Genomic DNA, 18,406 nt, shown 5'->3' with positions numbered 1-18,406 from the left:
CATCCTGAAATCTGTCAGCTGTAGATTAGAGGTTAAAATCCAGCCCAAATCAATTGTGACCAAGAGTCACTACCATCAGGGGGCTGTTTGTACATGAAATAGACAATCTCAGTGCAGTTGTCAGTGGATGGAACAGCCAGGAAATAGCATGGTTGTTGGCACTCAGCAGAAAGTTAGGTATAAATGGGTATGGAAACTGAACTGCTTGTAGATTTGGCCCTTCAGTTAAGAACTGAGCCAAAGACACCATGGGTACATCAGTTAAACCTGTCCACAGAAGATCTATATCTTGATGACAGGTGATCATGGTAGCAGCTTTCCCTACTACTATGGTATTTGGATTTGACATTTTGTATCTACTTACTGTTGAAAATCAAAGTCTTCATTCATTCCCAAATGACAACTTACTTTGCCTACCATATACACCTCTTTTAGCCTTTTTTTTTAAGCTATGTTGTTACTGCAGCATAATCAGTCAATGATATTCTGCTCATAAAACAGCTATTGCTGAGCAGTCTACAGTGGAATGACAATATTATCAATCATGCTTACTTCAGTGCAAGCAATGTCTGCCTCTGCAATGGGTGAGCCTGCCTTTCCCCTCGCCACTCCTTTCTTTTTTTCTTTTGTGCATGGACACTTCTTGAAAACTTCCAGAGTTCCTCTCACCTTGACTATTCTGTGAGGTCATTCCTGTGGGGTGAGTGTGACAGTATCTTTGTGATGCTCCTTTTGCTTGCAAACAAACAGCTCCTTATCTTTTGGTAGGTTTCAGAGTAGCAGCCGTGTTAGTCTGTATCCGCAAAAAGAAAAGGAGGACTTGTGGCACCTTAGAGACTAACCAATTTATTTGAGCATAAGCTTTCGTGAGCTACAGCTCACTTCATCGGATGCATAAAGTGGAAAATACAGTGGGGAGATTTATATACATAGAGAACATGAAACAATGGGTGTTACCATCTACACTGTAACCAGAGTGATCACTTAAGGTGAGCTATTACCAGCAGGAGAGCGGGGTGGGGGCGGAATCTTACTTCACCAATATGCTATCAGGTGACACTGTTCTGAAATCTCAGTAGAACACTGGAATTTTCCTACTGCCTCAAACCTTCACCACCACCCCCATTTGAACAACACCGTGGCTTATTGATGGAATTATAGTCACACGTCTCTCCTCTCACCATATCTGTTTTTTGGATGTTATCTTTTTGTCCTTTGAAAGAGGTTATTACTGGAAAGCTAATGCTGCCCTTCATGGTAGAGGCAGATAAACTTTCAGGAGATAAGTTTTTAGATTTTCACAGGCTCTCTTTTATTCCAATCTTGTTTACTGTTTTCAAAGTCTTAGAAATGCCAGCAGCGTGTTTGACACAGCCACTGCACTTATTTTTTAAAAAATAACAGGGAAAAAAAACCCAAATCCTGGCAGATCTGGTTGTTGGCAAATTACAACATACAGATGTGGAGGCAAACAATGGTAATAACTGTTGTTGTCGGGGAAAAGAGAAGAAGCTAGTTGAGATCGGCTGGAGCTGTTGTTAAAGTCTGATCCCATTTCCCAAGCAGACAAAACAAGACACTCACAAAAAGGGGAGAGAACACAACAGCAAAGATAGAAAATGCAGCTTCTGCCTTTGGTGTTGACTCTCACTTGTAACATCACTGCTGGAAAAACCACAGGCATCATATATGGTTTTATCAGCCACTCCAATACCTGGAAAACTTATACCAGCAATGGGCTGTTTAGGGCATTACTTCTAGTTGTCTCTTTCTGGTCACAGGCTTACAGCAGTGTTGCAATATATATAGTCTTGGCTAGTTAACACAGACTCTCCATAGACTAAAGGAAAAAGGAGAGAGATAGGAAAGAGATGAAACAAGGTGGGGGAAGGCAAATAACACGAGGGAAAGATAAAGTCTCCCATCCCAGGTGGTTGGAATTCTGCTGGAGCTAGTAGAGGCGGCAGTCATCTGGGCCCCGCTCCGTGGCCCAGTCCGGTCAGGTCACCTCTCAGGATCCGGAAGATAAAGGCCAAGGGTCCCAGGAAATGAGAGTGGCAGCTATGATGGTGGACCTCACTCCAGTAGACAAATTTTCTCCCCAAAGTTTCTTTTTTGGACCCAAAAATGGGAGCGATGTGCAGAATGGCCAGTCGTTTCATTATTTTGTCCACCCATTAGGCCTAGTTTTTGACACACTAGTTTTGATTCACTAATTTCCAGTTCCACCTTTTCTTGTTTTCCAAGCATGATCTTAACACAGTCCTTGGGTTAGATCAGTAGGCCATTTTGTTTAGACTCGTTCTGCCTTTCTTGTTTTTGCATCTTTCCCTATCAACATTTGTTATCGGTTACTGGGACATTTTATGAATTTGCACTCACTTTTTATAGTTGAACTCAGAATTAGGGTAAATATGCAACCTCCAAGTATTAGAACAGCCCTTGGCACCGTGCACAATGAGGATCTCAAAAATTTATTGTTAAGTTTCAATGATGTGAATGGGATTTCCTCCCCCTCCCCCCAAATAAACTAGTTCAACATCTAAATATTTACATTATCAAAATCAGGCTTTGAACCTAACCCTTTGTTACAAAGAATGGAAAGGCTTAATAGCTCTCTTGCCACTTTGTTTCAGTCTTTTAGGATATATGTAATCTACCAGGCAGCAGTTCTGTGATTTATGGTAGGAAGGTTATCTTCAAAACCAAAAGAGATACAATTTTAGTCATTAAACAAAAACATAGATTCTGCAAAACTGAGTGAAGTCTGCACTTTCCATGGATTTTCTCCTCCATTTTATTTTTCCCTTGTCACATCCATGATTATTTAAGCCCTTGTAATGTTCATAATAATGTTAGCATTACTTACTAACCTTTTTAGTCACTTTTAGAGAAGATGCTATATTCTACATTTCTTCTATAAAAGTCATCTCACATGTGATATCATTTTTCACTTAGTTTCACCCTGGTGAAGTAATCTTTTAGTCTTTTTCCCCATGTAAATGCCTTTACCCTAGTTAAAGAGAGCCTTAATTCAATATGAAAACTTAGCGCTCCTCTCTCTCTCTAAATGCTTATCATTCCTCATTCCTAGCTACACGTCCCTTTTTATACACACGTATTCCATCCTGAAGTAAAATTATGAAAGGATGAATAACTTCTCCCTCCTCTGTTCTTGCAATGTGAAATAATTCTTTTTCTCATACAAGATTTTGTTTTGAATAAAATACTCCTTTAGTAAATGTATCCCAGCCACTTTAATGAGGCTCACATTTAAGTAGGTTGGGAAATATATCTCACTTTAGAAATCTATGAATTTAGATATTTCTTTGTTTAAACCCCCTCCACACGCATTCCCTATTTTCTTTTAAATCAGAACCCTAGTGAAAATGGAAAGTGATACAGAATCCTTGCTGTCAGGGAGAAAGTGAGATAATTAATATACTTGTTTTCAACATGCATTAATGAGAAAAAAATAATGCAAGTTGACTAAGTGCAGTGTTTATATTGTATGGGTTATGATTAAGATAAGATAAATGTAGAAGTAGGAGGTTTGCTAGCATTAGAAAACACACAATTCTTTAAATACATTTACATATGACACAGTAAATAACAAATATGGAACATTTTGGCTGGAGGAAGTACATGCTGGTTTGCATGTGATAATATAACCGCATCAGAGAAAAATGCTGGCATTTCCTTGGGGTCATGTGCCTGATATAGGACTGTTTCAGACATAAGGGGCAAATCCTGCTCCCATGTAGTCATTGGGTGTCGGTGGTTGATTTTATTGGACCTGAATCACATTGATAATTTTTCCTCCACTTAAAATGGCAAATCCAAATGTGAAATGTAACCGGGGGAAAGAGCTGAAGCATCTGCAGTGAGCTTCAGATGCTCAGAGACTGCCAGAGTGAAAGACATAAGGAAAATGCAGTGCTTGGGCTAGGGAAAGGACATAATGAGCTTTGCCCTGCCTCTTACACAATGGCATAAGGACACAGGCAGAGTCCTGGTCCTGGTGCTCACAGCACGAAAGAACTAGAGTACTCTAGGGCTGTGGCAGCACTAATCTCCCTAAGCGTCAAGCCAGGGTCACGTCCTTCCCTCCTTTCTGCATTTTAGCAACCGTACCAGTGCCCCCTGTCAAAGGGTACAGGTGGCCCCTGTTAACGTCTTAATTTCCCCAGCACATCCAGAGACTTTGTCCCTGTCTCATGCACAAAGAGCCTAATTTTGGGGTCTACTCCTATGGTGCAAAGCTGTTTAAAACTAAGCAGATCATGAATAACAGAGCTGGAGTCGACGTAGCTTAGGTCAACTTATACTGGTGACTTCACTGCACTGCATTGATGGGAGATGCTCTCCAGTTGACTTCCCTTACTCTTCTTGGAGAGCTGGAGTAACAGGGTCAACCAGAGAGCGCTCTCCATTGATTTAGCGGGTCTTCACTAGACCCGCTAAATCGATACCCATTGCGTCTATCTCCCTGGTTATGAAGACAAGCCCTTACTCTGAAAGGCCACTCACATTCTCACTATTTTTAACTAACACAAATTTAGCAGTAGCCGTACACTGCTGTGAAGTCATTAGTGAAAAACTACAGCTGATTTAATCCTATTAAGAATCCAACATTCTGTCAAAAGTGTCATTATTTTGACTACAATTGGCAAAAAGATATGAAAATAATATAATTTCACGTACCTCAAGAGCCTGAATTAGATGGAATTTTAGGCCAATATTTCTAGGTGGAATTGTGATACAGGCCAGATGATGGAGATCTTTCCCATTTTACTCAATTTTCCAGTCAGTCTTAAAGAAATTCTTAACTACCTATATATCATTTGAAATGTCTTCAGATAAATCCTGCTCAGGGACATACAAGATGCTGAGCTTTTAGGCTAAAATATGTTGATGAAAACAATGTTAAATTGCAGTCATGTAGCTAATTTATTACGTTATTTAAACTTCCATACTTGAAGTTGTAGGCTGGTTGGATTATCTTTACAGCCTATCTGGTAATCTGCCAAATTCACTTTACCTATGCCAGTTAGGGAAACAGAACACTAGCTGCAGCTCACTTATTTAACTTGAAAAATATTTCCCCTCTATCAATATGCTATTAAATAAGCTACAGGAAAGGACCTACAAATGCCAAGGTCAAGGATTACTGTTGTAATTTACCTTTGGAAACAAAGGTATACTTTTAAAAATGATGGTGATAAAAATTGTTCAGGCGTAATCTCCTCATTTTAGGGGTGATCAAGAGTATTCGCAAGAGGATGACATTTTTAAGCTTACTGACAAGGCATCAGTGGGAATATCAGTCAATACACAGTAATTTATGAAGTGATAAGAATAGCTATGGAGGTAAACACAGACAGTTGCCGATCTTCCTGTGAGTCCCTAGTCCCCAGCCCTTTGCATCGTGAGAGCCACTGTCTACTAACGTTTCAGCCTAAACAAAGAGAGTGTCAAATCCTGCATTCCTTGCACTTTTCTAATCAGAAGACCAAGATAATGTGCATGGCACTGGAGAGTTGGTCCCAGAGCGCTTGAACAAGCATTAGTGAGGAATGTAAGGATTCACTCCCCACTGTACATAATGCATTAAGCATCTAAAAACCAATGTTTGTTGTTAAATTAATTAAACAAATTTGTTACTTATCACTTTATGAGAAGTTTAAAAACAAACCAACCAACTCAGAAATTTGACTGGCTTCATAGAATCCTAGAACCATAGGACTCGAAGGGAGACTCAGGAGTCCAGCTCCCTGCACTCATGTCAGGACTAAATATTATCTAGACCATTCCTGACAGGTGTTTATCTAACTTGCTCTTAAAAGTCTCCAGTGATGGAGATTCCACAACCTCCCTAGGCAATTTATTCCAGGGCTTAACCACCCTGACAGGAAGCTTTTCCTCATGTCCAACCTAAACCATCCTTACTGCAATTTAAGATCATTGCTTCCTAGCCTATCCTCCAAGGTTAAGAACAATTCTTCTCCATCCTCCTTCTAACAACCTTTTATGTACTTGAAAACTTATGTCCCCTCTCAATCTTCTCTTTTCCAGACTAAACAAACCCAATTTTTTCAATCTTTCCTCATAGCTCATGTTGTCTAGACTTTTAATCATTTTCGTTGCTCTTCTCTGGACTTTCTCCAATTGCTCCACATCTTTCCTGAAATGTGGCACCCAGAACTGGACACAATATTCCAATTGAAGCCTAATCAGCATGGAGTAGAGCGGAAGATTTACTTCTCGTGTCTTGCTTACAACACTCCTGCTAATACATCCCATAATGATGTTTGCTTTTTTTTGCAACAGTGTTTCACTGACTCATATTTAGCTTGTAGTTCACTATCACCCCCAGATCCCTTTATGCAGTACTCCTTCCTAGGCAGTCATTTCACATTTTGTGTGCGTGCAACTGACTGTTCCTTCCTAAATGGAGTACTTTGTATTATGCATAAGGACAAATGCAGAGAGCTTGGGTGTATAAATACACCCAAGACGAAGGCCATTGTCTATAAACCAAACTAGGGTGAGTTGATAGATATGATAGAAATCTTCACACTTGAAATAGTTTCATGAGATTCAGTTTTCTGATTTTTGTAGAAATGTCACCCTTTCCCCTTTACTGCTACAAGGACCATACCTCTGTCAATCTCATGTTCTAGACCTATTCAAAAGTTCAGAAACTCAAATTCCCAGCAATGTTCTTGCCAGTCCCAGCTACATACTTTTGCCAAAGTCATCCCTGCACTCCTGCTATCCACACACTGTGTACTACAAGTTTTGCTCTCTTCCTGTCCTAAATTTAGAATAAACCCAAAGAAGCTTAGTTCTATAGATCAATGTTTCTTTGACAATCTAAATCCTATCTTTGTTATAGTCTCAATGTTTTTCTTTTGTCCCCTGGCTTCTGTATATCCCTAATAGAGATTGGAGGATCACCCCATCTAGCTTGATTTATCAGCCCCATGCTCCATTGCTGATACCCTACAGGGTTCCGTCTCACAGCTCTTTCCAGGATGTTCAGTCCCTCATTTTCATGAGCGCAAAATATTGTAGGATAAACTGGTATCTGAGATCACAGCTGCAGTGTGTTGTTTGCATCTAAAACTAGCTTCATAGCTTGCTAATAGAACTTAATGATCATCTTTGTCACTTACCGCATGTTGTACAGCGAGATGTACTACAACGTTCAAGTCATGGCAAGCTTTACAGGGGAATGATAGTGGAACCAAATTCTTAACTAAGCTGGCAAGTGACCAGTTTTATAAACAATCTCTGACTTTGACTTTGTCATCATGAGCGCGCTCTGCCATTCCCTTCACAGGCAAACTGCTTTGTGCACAACTGAGTATGAGATATAAAAGGAGGGACCAAAATACTAACAAAAGAAAGATGTCACTAATCCATAGTCAGTATGCATATATGTCCTACCCAATACAAGCTATCCCACCATTCAGTGTATATGAATTTACAGTGCAGTTTATCTACCTGTAATATTATGCTGTGGTTTTACATCCCATGCACATCTGCTGAAGTCAGAGGTGTGGTAAAGGATATAGCAGGTGCAAAGTTTGGCCCACATGCTGCCACCGCTCTTTATAACAGTGTTTAAGAAATTTATTGTTGCACTCAGTCCTTCTTATCACCCACCTTACAATCTGTCCAAAACTGTCCTACAAAACCCCATTTACTTCACTCAGTGCTATAACCATGGCTCTCACCCTTTTCATTCATAGAAGCATAGAAAGATAGGGCTAGATGGGACCTTGAGATGGACCATCAGATCCAGCCCCCCTGAATTGAGACAGGACCAATTAACCTAGACCAACACCTGACCGGTGTTTGTCCAACCTGTTCTTAAAATCCTCCAATGATGGGGATTCACAACTTCCTTTAGTAGTCTATTTCCATGCTTAGCTATCCCTATAGTTAGCCCACGCTGCTTCCCGCAGCCCCCATTGGCTTGGAGCGGCGAACCACGGCCAGTGGGAGCTGCAATCGGCCGAACCTGTGGACGCGGCAGGTAAACAAACCGGCCCAGCCCGCCAGGGGGCTTACCCTGGCGGGCTGTGGGCCAAAGGTTGCCAATCCCTGCCCTAGATCCTCTTCAGCAGTACTACCACTTGGCCAGTTATTCCCCATTTTGTAGTTGCACGTTTGATTTTTTTCCATCCAAAGTACTTTGCTCTTATCTTTATTGCATTTCATCTTTTTGATTTCACACCAATTTTTCATTTCGTCCCAGTCATTTTGAATTCTAATCCTGTCCTCCAAAGTGCTAGCAACCCCTCCAAGCTTGGTACCCTCTGAACATTTTATGAGTGTGCTCTCCCCTCCATTATCCAAGTTGTTAATGCAAATATTGAAAAATATCAGACCCAGAACTGACCCCACTGGAACCCCACTACATATGTCCCCCCAGTTTGACAGTGAACCACTGATAACTATGGTCTTTCAACCAGTTTTGCACACACCTTATACTAATTTCATCTAGACCACATTTCCTTAGTTTGCTTATGAGACTGTCATATAGGACTGTTTCAAAAACCTCAATAAAATCAAGAGATCATGTTTTCTGTTTCCCCTCATCCACTAGACCAGCAACCCTGTCAAAGAAGGAAATTAAGTTGGTTTGCCATGACTTTTTCTTGACAAAGCCATGTCAGCTATTCCTTATAATTTTATTATGCTTTAGGTGCTTACAAACTGATTGTTTAATAATTTGTTCCAGTATCTTCCAGATGTCAAAGATCCTCTGTTGCTTCCCACTGACTACAAAAGTGCCATGTGAACGCCTGTTCTTACTTTCACATGACATTGTAAACAAGAAGAGGGCAGCATTATCTCCTGCAAACGTAAACAAACTTCTTTGAGTGATTGGCTGACCAAGTAGGACTGAGTGGACTTGTAGACTCTAAACTTTAACTTTTTTTTTGAGTGCAGTTATTTTTTGTACATAATTCTACATTTGTAAGTTCAACTTTCATGATAAAGATATTGTACTTGTAATAGGTGAATTGAAAAATACTATTTCTACTTTTTACAGCGCAAATAGTTGTAATCAAAATATAAAGTGAGCACTGTACACTTTGTATACTGTGTTGTAATTGAAATAAATATATTTGAAAATGTAGAAAATATCCAAAAATATTTAAATAAATGGTATTCTATTATTGTTTAACAGTGCGATTAAAAGTGTGATTAATCACAATATTTTTAATCGTGCAATTAATTGTGCTTAATATTTTTAAATTACTTGACACCCCTAGGAAAAAAAACATCTTCCCATATTGCCATTCCATTAAAAATCACTGCAGCTATTCCCATGAGTAAGGCAAATATACAAATCTATAATGTTAACATTTATATTTTTAGTAATATGACAGATTTTAAGAAGGGGAGAGAAAACCTAGGATAATGTAGGAGTATTCCCTGAAGTGAAGGAGATAAGTGACAAGCATGATTGTCATCTCAAATCGAGAGAGACAGTTTGTCACAGAGACAAACAACTGAGCCAACTACTCTTTTCTGATCTCTTTTGCTAAAGGAAGTCTGGAAGGCATGTGAAAAGAATTTCAAGTAAATGTATCATTAAAAGTATTATGCTAGCAGATGGCTCCTGTTCAAAAGTTGCTTGTGATTCACGAAACTGCAAACATACAAAGAGTCAGGCCATTAGGAGATTTATTGCACATATTTCTTCTACTGCCCATATTAACCGTACAAATAGAAGAAATGTTGCTTTCTTGTCAGATGATCTCTGTAAAATATTGTGGCCTACTTATGTCAAAGCCTACAACTTTCTGAGCTAGTCGGTGGAAGTCATGTCAAACTTGTTCCTTACATAATCATTACTTTTCCCCCCTCTTTTAAATATCAGAATAGACCTACCAGGATAAAATACAGATACTGTGGCTTTGATAAGACCACAAAGCAAAGAAACAAACTCAGTTTCATACCAATACAGGAACCAGACTAAGCTTTGTTTGGATATGAATGCAGTTTATAGCATAGCAGTACTAATCTATGTTTCCTCTGCTCTCTCTTGGAAAGCAACTGTCCCCTGCTCCCTGCCAGAGTCCGATGTAGAAAATCACAACTGAATGGAATAAAGAAATCTGATGTCTTTGCAAAACGAGTTTGATGCTCTCAGAGCCGATCCACATGGACACAAAAAAACAAACAAACCACACACACCACACTGACTCTCTTGTATGTATTCCTCATTTGTCACCAAGTCATCTTGGTCTCATCTTAGTGTAGAGAGCCCAAATAGAGCTCTCAGTCATGCAGTTACATTAGTGTAAATTCAAAGTAATTTCATTGAAACTCTCAGTTACAGAATGTATATTTCTGGTCCTTCTGGACCACATGCTTTCCCTTTTGTGACTTCATTCACAATAAATACCAGTGAAGGAGTGCTGACTGGTTGTTGCTATTACTCAAATTACTAGCCTATTTCATAGCGAAAGTACGTTGTCAGGGCAAGGTGGGGAAGCTTGCATTTCTACTGTCCAGGTTGTGTCTATTCTTGGACAATGGGAACACACCATCCCCTCATGCCGCCTTCTATGCTACCTCCCCATTGAAAACAGAGTCCAGCTTAATGGGACTGGGAAATCAGGTGGCTGTCCTGATGTTCCACATGGAATTGATCCTGTCCACATGAGACTGTCTCTGTCCCTTCACAACCAGGACCTTCCGTGACAGCTACATCCCACAGGAGCCACGAAAACTGCCAGCAACTAGGGGCAAGTTCTGTAAGTCTGACAAAACCAGGACGAAACCCCCCTCAGCATTTTGCCCCCTTTATTTCCTCATGCCTGCAAATAAAGCCTGTTAACTTCATTCTTCATTTCTTCACTAGGTTTTATAGGTTTTCAAATGCATGCACTTAAGTCGGGATATTTCTGAATGACATTAGTCTAAGAAGTCTGATGCTACTACCAATGAAGTCCAAGAGGACCTGGCCATTCACTTCAGTGGAAGCAGGACTGAACTATGAAGCTATCTAGTGTACAGCAAAGATATTATGTGTATTCAATTCAGCATAATTACGTAAGTGTCCAATTATAACTTAAAGCAACATTCAACATGCATGACCCATCTGCATCTGCCAATAAAGTGAAAGAGTATGCTCAGTTTCCCCTTTTCTGACTATATTATTGTTACCTTTTCAACTACAGCAGAGGAAGACTGGCATAATCATTATTTGGAATGCAATGCTATGTTACCTTGTCAATTTTAAATATGAATCCACAAAATAACTTGCCATCAAAATTCACTAAATAGCCTCAAAAAACAATGTAAAAAGTTAGGAAAGGAAACAAAACAAAAAAAAAGACCAGGACTTCTCAGTCTTTTTCTTTCTGAGGCCCTCCAAACATGCTATAAAAACTCCACGACCCACCTGTGCCACAATAACTGTTTTTCCTGTATATAAAAGCCAGGGCTGGAGTTAAGGGGTAACAAGCAGGGCAATTGCCCAGGGCCTCACACCACAGGGGGCACTGTGAAGCTAACTTGCTCAGGACCCCAGACTTTAGGCCCATGCAGTGGGACTTCGTATTTCTGTCCTGGGCCCCAGCAAATCTAACACCGGTCCTGCTTGGCGGACCCCCTGAAACCTGCTCGTGGCCCCCGAGGGGGCTCTGGGCCCCAGGTTGAGAACCGCTGATATAGACATCAAGAACATAACATAAGAATGGCCATACTGAGTGAGACCAAAGGTCCATCCAGCCCAGTATCCTGTCTACCAACAGTGGCCAACGCCAGGTGCCCCAGAGGGAGTGAACCTAACAGGTAATGATCAAGTGATCTCTCTCCTGCCATCCATCTCCACCCTCTGACAAACAGAGGCTAGGGACACCATTCCTTACCCATCCTGGCTAACGGCCATTAATGGACATAACCTCCATGAATTTATCCAGTTTTCTTTTAAACCCTGTTATAGTCCTAGCTTTCACAACCTCCTCAGGCAAGGAGTTCCACAGGTTGACTGTGCGCTGAGTGAAGAAGAACTTCCTTTTATTTGTTTTAAACCGGATACCCATTAATTTCATTTGGTGCCCCTAGTTCTTATATTATGGGAACAAGTAAATAACTTTTCCTTATTCACTTTCTCCACCCCACTCATGATTTTATATACCTCTCTCATATACCCCCTTAGCCTCCTCTTTTTAAAGCTGAAAAGTCCTAGCCTCTTTAATCTCTCCTCATATCAGACCTGTTCCAAACCCCTAATCATTTTAGTTGCCCTTTTCTGAACCTTTTCCAATGCCAGTATATTTTTTTGAGATGAGGGGACCACATCTGTACGCAGTATTCAAGATGTGGGCATACCATGGATTTATATAAGGACAATAAGTTATTCTCTATCACTTTTTTCATCCTGTTTGTTTTTTTGACTGCCGCTGCACACTGCATGGACGTCTTCAGAGAACTATCCACGATAACTCCAAGATCTTTCTCCTGATTAGTTGTAGCTAAATTAGCCCCCATTATATTGTATGTATAGTTGGGGTTATTTTTTCCAATGTGCGTTACTTTACATTTATCCACATTAAATTTAATTTGCCATTTTGTTGCCCAATCACTTAGTTTTGTGAGATCTTTTTGAAGTTCTTCACAGTCTGCTTTGGTCTTAACTATCTTGAGCAGTTTAACCACTTGTATACGTGCAAATACAAAGTGGTTTCTGATTTATCCAACTCCTGTTCCTCTCTAAATATTGTCTTTCACAGTTTTCTTCCATTACAAATTAACAGCATTTCGGCTGCTAAAACATGATACTTGAATATACTCCAAGATAATAGGAGTCAATCAATCATAAGAAAAGATTACAGTATGATGAGCTATATTTAAAATATACCATAACCATATCACATTCTATGGTGAGTGACATTAAAAACTGACCCTTAGTCACTTTCTAGTGATGGCAATATTGTGATATTACCTATTCTAAGTATGTAGATATAGTAGCAATGGCTGGCACTCGGGATACCTATGGTACATGCATCCCAGAACGCAGCTCCTGCTGGAGTTTTAAAAGTCATCACATCCTCACATTCACAACCATACATTAACAGTGGGCAAGTTTTGTGCGTTTTACAAAAACATAATAGAATCACAGAATAATAGAAATGTAGCGCTGAAAGAGAACTAAAGAGATCATATGGTCCATCCTGCTGCATTGAAGCGGGATTAAGTATAGGGGACAGTCGTTTGTCTAACATGTTCTTAAAACCTCCAGCGATGGGGATTCCACAACCAAATCAAAAAAACATTTCTCTCCATATAAAGATACTTACCTCCTTTGAAGTTTATAGAAAAAAAAGTGCTAAGAATACATTGTTTTTATATTTAACAAATATTTTAAGTGCACATTTCCCTGCAGATTTCTCCCATTTCTCAAGTTTAACCGTGTGCTGCTTAAGACTACTGTGACACTTTGAAAACATCTTTTCTTTTGATTTATTTAAAAGCGAGAACAGGGAAGCAAGTGTTTGTCTTCCAGTTTCTTATTCTTAGCTCAACTGGAAACAGAGATTCAATCTGAAAAAAAAGGATATAGGAAAGTGAACTATCTAACCTGGAGAGACTATTGTGGTTTCTGCCCTTTCCATTTGGGGAAGTATAACCAGAAAGAATGTTGTGAGATTGAGGAAAAGGAAACCTAAAATGGTGATCGGAAAAAAACAAAAATGTCTAGAGGACTGTAGAACAGTCTCCAATGAGAAAGGGTGGGGGCAGGTGCACTTACTTTGTTTTCAGTTAAACTGGACAAAACATCAGGAATGATGGAGGTTCAGTAGTGACTCTGCAGTTAGGGTACTCCTAAGATTTGCTATTTCAGTGAGGATTAAATCTTGTTATTTAAGTAACATCGGCCATGTCTACACTACCCGCCAGATTGGCGGGTAGTGATTGATCTATTGGGGATCGATTTATCGCGTCTAGTGTAGACGCGATAAATCGATCCCCGATCACTCTGCCATCGACTCCGGAACTCCACCATGACGAGAGGCAGAAACAGAGTCAACGGGGGGGCGGCAGCTGTCGATCCCATGCCGCGAGGACACAAAGTAAGTGATTCTTAGTCGATCTAAGATATGTCAACTTCAGCTATGCTATTCTTATAGCTGAAGTTGCGTATCTTAGATAGAATCCCCCCCACCCCCAGTGTAGACCAGGCCATCGTGTGTATCCACATAAAACTTACATCACTTCCTCTTAGGGAAGTTAGAGAGCTAATTTTCTGCAATGTACAAGGCAATCTGTTCAGTACTTTAGGAGACAGGAATTAAACATGCTTTTTTTTTTTGCAATTTAGACTTGTAGTCACAGTTCAAATGTCACTGTACAAAAAAATTTCAGACATCAGGTCACTTTTAACAAATATGATTAACATTTGTAGCACTGTGTGACCTACTGTTTCCATTTATACCTGGGGAAGTCGATATATAATTCTGCTTCTAAACATAACTGGCTCTCGGCACAGGCAGCAAAGCAAAGCGTAAGCAGCTAATTGCCTGTTGTGTCCTCAGACATTTTAATGCACAAGCTTATCTGTAAGCTGGTCAGGAAGTGATATTTTCCTTCCCACAAAAAGTTTGTGGTTGTCATAGAAAAACCCAACTGAAAAAGCTTCTAATTTAAAAACGTTTCAGCAAAACCTGGATAGTTTGGGGTGAAACTATTTTTTCTTAACAAAATCTCATTTTCAACAAAAAATAAAATTTGACCAATTCAGTTTATCTCTGACACCAATTCTTTAGGGAGCAAGAACAGACTGGTACAGTATAGGTATATCTGTCAGTAAGATATCTTATTCTTGATGAGCTCAGAGTTAAAGTTGTGTCCTTCAGTGAAATTCTGAGGAACTGACTGTGGGCATTTTGTGTGATTGTATGTATGAAATGGAAAGGCAGTTTGTTGTGGATAGGAAGCATCTGTAGGTGTTTTTGACTTTTGGTCGGTAACCAGTGTGAATTGAGTTTACTCTAGACTTTACTTCTGCTTTGACATGATCACCTTGATTTTTAATAGATGTGTTAATAGGAAACTCACTGGAGGAACCTTAACTGTAACTCGGTAACATTTTTGGCATGGGAATATACTGAAGGAAATGTGTGTGTTTGGCAGCCCAAAATGATCTAACATGCCTTTCCACCTTATGAGATTATTTTATTAAACAAAGACTTATTTAATAAAAGTGAAGGAGAAAACAGGTGATAGCCTAGTGTCAGGAGAGGACTAAAGCCACTACTAGTAGCTATAGAAAAATGAAAGCCCAGGAGGTAAAAATGTTTTTTTTTTCTAATCTCCTTACCACTTCTATCCTGGCAGACAGTGGCAAGAGAGTTTGAAACTGACATCAAATCAAAGAGGGACCAAAAAACAGTAAGATTGATTTCTAAAGTGAGTCAGAGAAGGATAAAATCCAGGCCCTCAGCTGGTATAAACTGATGCAGTTCCAACAAATCTACGCCAAATCACACCAGCTAACGACCTCCCCAAATATCTGTCAATGTGCATTTTAACTATTATTTGGGCATCATTTAAGGCAATTCCACTAACCAATCTTTTGCCTCTCATTTGTGCATGTTCAATAATATGGTTAGGCACAGTGATAATATGAGAAACAAAAAATGGTTGACAGTTACAAGTATTTTGCTTTTTTATTCCATTTCTGCAGAAAAAGTTATCCTGATTTGTACACAATACTGTTTTATATAACATTTTAAAAGATAATTTAATTAGATGTTGCTGACATAAAATACTTAGGCTTCAGTCTACTGTTTAAAATGATATCACTAGCACCACCTTGAAATAATTATAGCCTTTTAATTCAGTTACAATCCAGCCCTGCAGCCACTCCACATGCAGAGCTCCAAGAGTGCTCAATGAGCCAAGAGTCAATGGAGTAGCTACATGCTCAAGTACTTATTGTATAAAATGCAGAGACACTGTAGCTGACTCAGAGAACGAAGACTGGACTGGAGCTTCCAGCTATAAACTCAGATTTTACATCTTCAGATTTTGCAACCTGTTTGAGGTATCAGGCTAGATCCTGCCGCCTCAATTAGAGTTTTAGTACTGGTGATTGATGAACGCATGAGGGTATAGGAGAATCACACGGGTCCCACATTACACCTTTGAGCCAAAATAAATACCTTCCTGCATTGTAGCTATCAGATCTGGCCCAAGCCAGCTCACTTTCTGCAGGATGCAAAATAAGTTCTATCTTCTGGAGTAAACCACCAAGATCTGAATTTTGCAAATGATTCCTGCCTTTATAGCAAGCCTGGGATCTGAAAACCCATGCATTCAGAATGAAGAACCGAACTTATCTTGTGTGACCCTGAGGGCCGGCCTCTGTCCCACCTTTTGCCCCAAGGCCCCCAACTCCCCACTTTCTCTTCTTTCCCCCACCCCACCGCCCCCGGTCAAGAGGGACTCTCCTGCAGAGCCCCACAATGCAGGTAGAAGGCGATTACCTGGCGCCTCCCTGCATCCCCCACCCACAGTAACCGGACTTTGGGTGTCCAGTCAGATCCAGTCAGACACCATCAGGTCTCCTTTTCAACGGGACTTTCCGGTCGAAAAATGAACACCTGGCAACCCTAATTGACTTAGGGCGTGATGCAGAGGAGCTTTTATAAATTCTGGCTGTTCTTGTTGAACTGACATGATGTCATTGTCAAACAACTAGTTTTAAACCATGCAGTTCAAAAGGTTTCTATGTTAGATTACGCTTAGATTTAAATACTCTGAAATGCAAACTCATTTGAAGAAAATTGGTGCATAGGCAGCCATCATTTCCATTACAATACTGTTCTCTCAACAAACTAAACATGCATGTTAAAGGAGAAGATGATGCATAAATTAGTTACTAATATTAGCAACCACTATTTGGAAGAAATATGCTGATTCGTGCATTAGGCAAAATATCATCTACCATAGATCTGTTATCTTTTGTTTATTTTATACACAGAAACTACCAGTCCCACCTATAACAGCCTGCCTTCCTATCTGGAAGTGGTACACTGACTATTTATGTCCACTTATTAGCTTAAAGTAAACTGGCAGGCACAGCCATTTAGAATATATCTTTCACATTGCATTTCATTCATAGGAAATTAACCCTTAGCATTAACACAGGGCTGCATGGGAAGCCACATGACTTCCAGCGTAAATCTTATCTAAAAATCTGCAGATCTATTTGATAATTTACCCACAAAAGGGAGAGATGTTTATCATCACAGCATCCAGAAAAGCAAACAGGAATTATTATGCTTGTTCCATGCCAGTGACGTTGTCTGCCAGGAATGTGCATTTGCACAAGATGCTAGAGATCAAGTGCATTGGAAACAGCATGATTGCTTTCGGTAGTAACATATTCTCGTGCTCCCTTGACAATATTCAAGGTTGACAGCGAAAAGATAACTAGATCAAAAACTGAACCATGAATGAACTCTCCTAAAGCAAAGAAGTCAGCATACTACGCATAGTACATCGAGTATCTTGTTTATTACCGTATCACAGATTGCAGCAGATACCAGGCATTCTAATGTTTCCAGTGCTGTACATTTTCCTCTGCTCAGCTCATTGTTTTTAACGGGAATTCCCCAATGCCAGCCTTTTTTCTTCCAATCACCTTACAAATATAAAGCACATTGTAAAATGTGGCTGCATTATTTTAATGGCTGATTCGCTCGCTCTCATTTCAAGTTGGTAACTTTTTAGTTCTTTAAACTACATGATTATCTAGTATTTCTTTCCTGAACCTTCATTCAGGTTTTTTTCTTTATTTCCGTTGGATAAGCAACATTTGACCTGAGCATCATTAAGGAGAGAACCACTGGAGAGGATCAAATAAGACCTCCCTTTAAATTTCATCCAAAATGGAAAATAAACTAACTTGTTCATGCTCACGTGTATTAGTGCTTTTTGATTCTTGCAATATGTGCAACCCGTGGTAGAACTATAAAGTTCTGGAAATGGCACAAGATGCTGACTGGTTTATAAAATCCTCATTAGATTACAAATTCCTGTTGAAGCAAAGGGGAGTTCTGGCTGAGCGAGGCTTTGGTATTTCTCCCTGAAGAGAAAAACATGGAAGTACCTAGGTTGTAAGCCTTAGCTCCAGAACACGTACCATACTTAGGCTATGTTCTAGTAAATGTACAAGCTTTGGCTATAAAGAAACTTTAGCTATTTTTTCTTAATCAAGGTCGCAAGTTGTGTCCAGCATGAAAGCTCAAGCTGGATGACCTCTAGAAAGAGGCACACATTAAATATTACAAGCAAGTTGTTGGAAGTATGAATCTATTTATTTCAATAGAGCTTGGCTCAGGAATTTTATTTTCTTGCCAAGTCTCAG

The 18,406-nt window shown here is 39.7% G+C and overlaps 1 long non-coding RNA gene across 1 annotated transcript in view; it reads right to left on the bottom strand.

The window, feature by feature from the left end:
• Window positions 1–17,659, bottom strand: part of LOC142073306 (uncharacterized) — a 585,757-nt gene extending 568,098 nt beyond the window's left edge. The window contains exon 1 of the long non-coding RNA XR_012670110.1: window positions 17,559–17,659. This is a non-coding gene — a long non-coding RNA (uncharacterized LOC142073306). The remainder of the gene's footprint in view (window positions 1–17,558) is intronic.
• Between the last annotated feature and the right edge of the window lie 747 nt (window positions 17,660–18,406).

The sequence above is a fragment of the Caretta caretta genome, chromosome 9, assembly GCF_965140235.1.
Source record: "Caretta caretta isolate rCarCar2 chromosome 9, rCarCar1.hap1, whole genome shotgun sequence".
Lineage (NCBI taxonomy): Eukaryota > Metazoa > Chordata > Testudines > Cheloniidae > Caretta > Caretta caretta.
The sequence above is the reverse complement of the archived record's forward strand: the minus strand, read 5'-3'. Positions and strand labels throughout refer to the sequence as shown.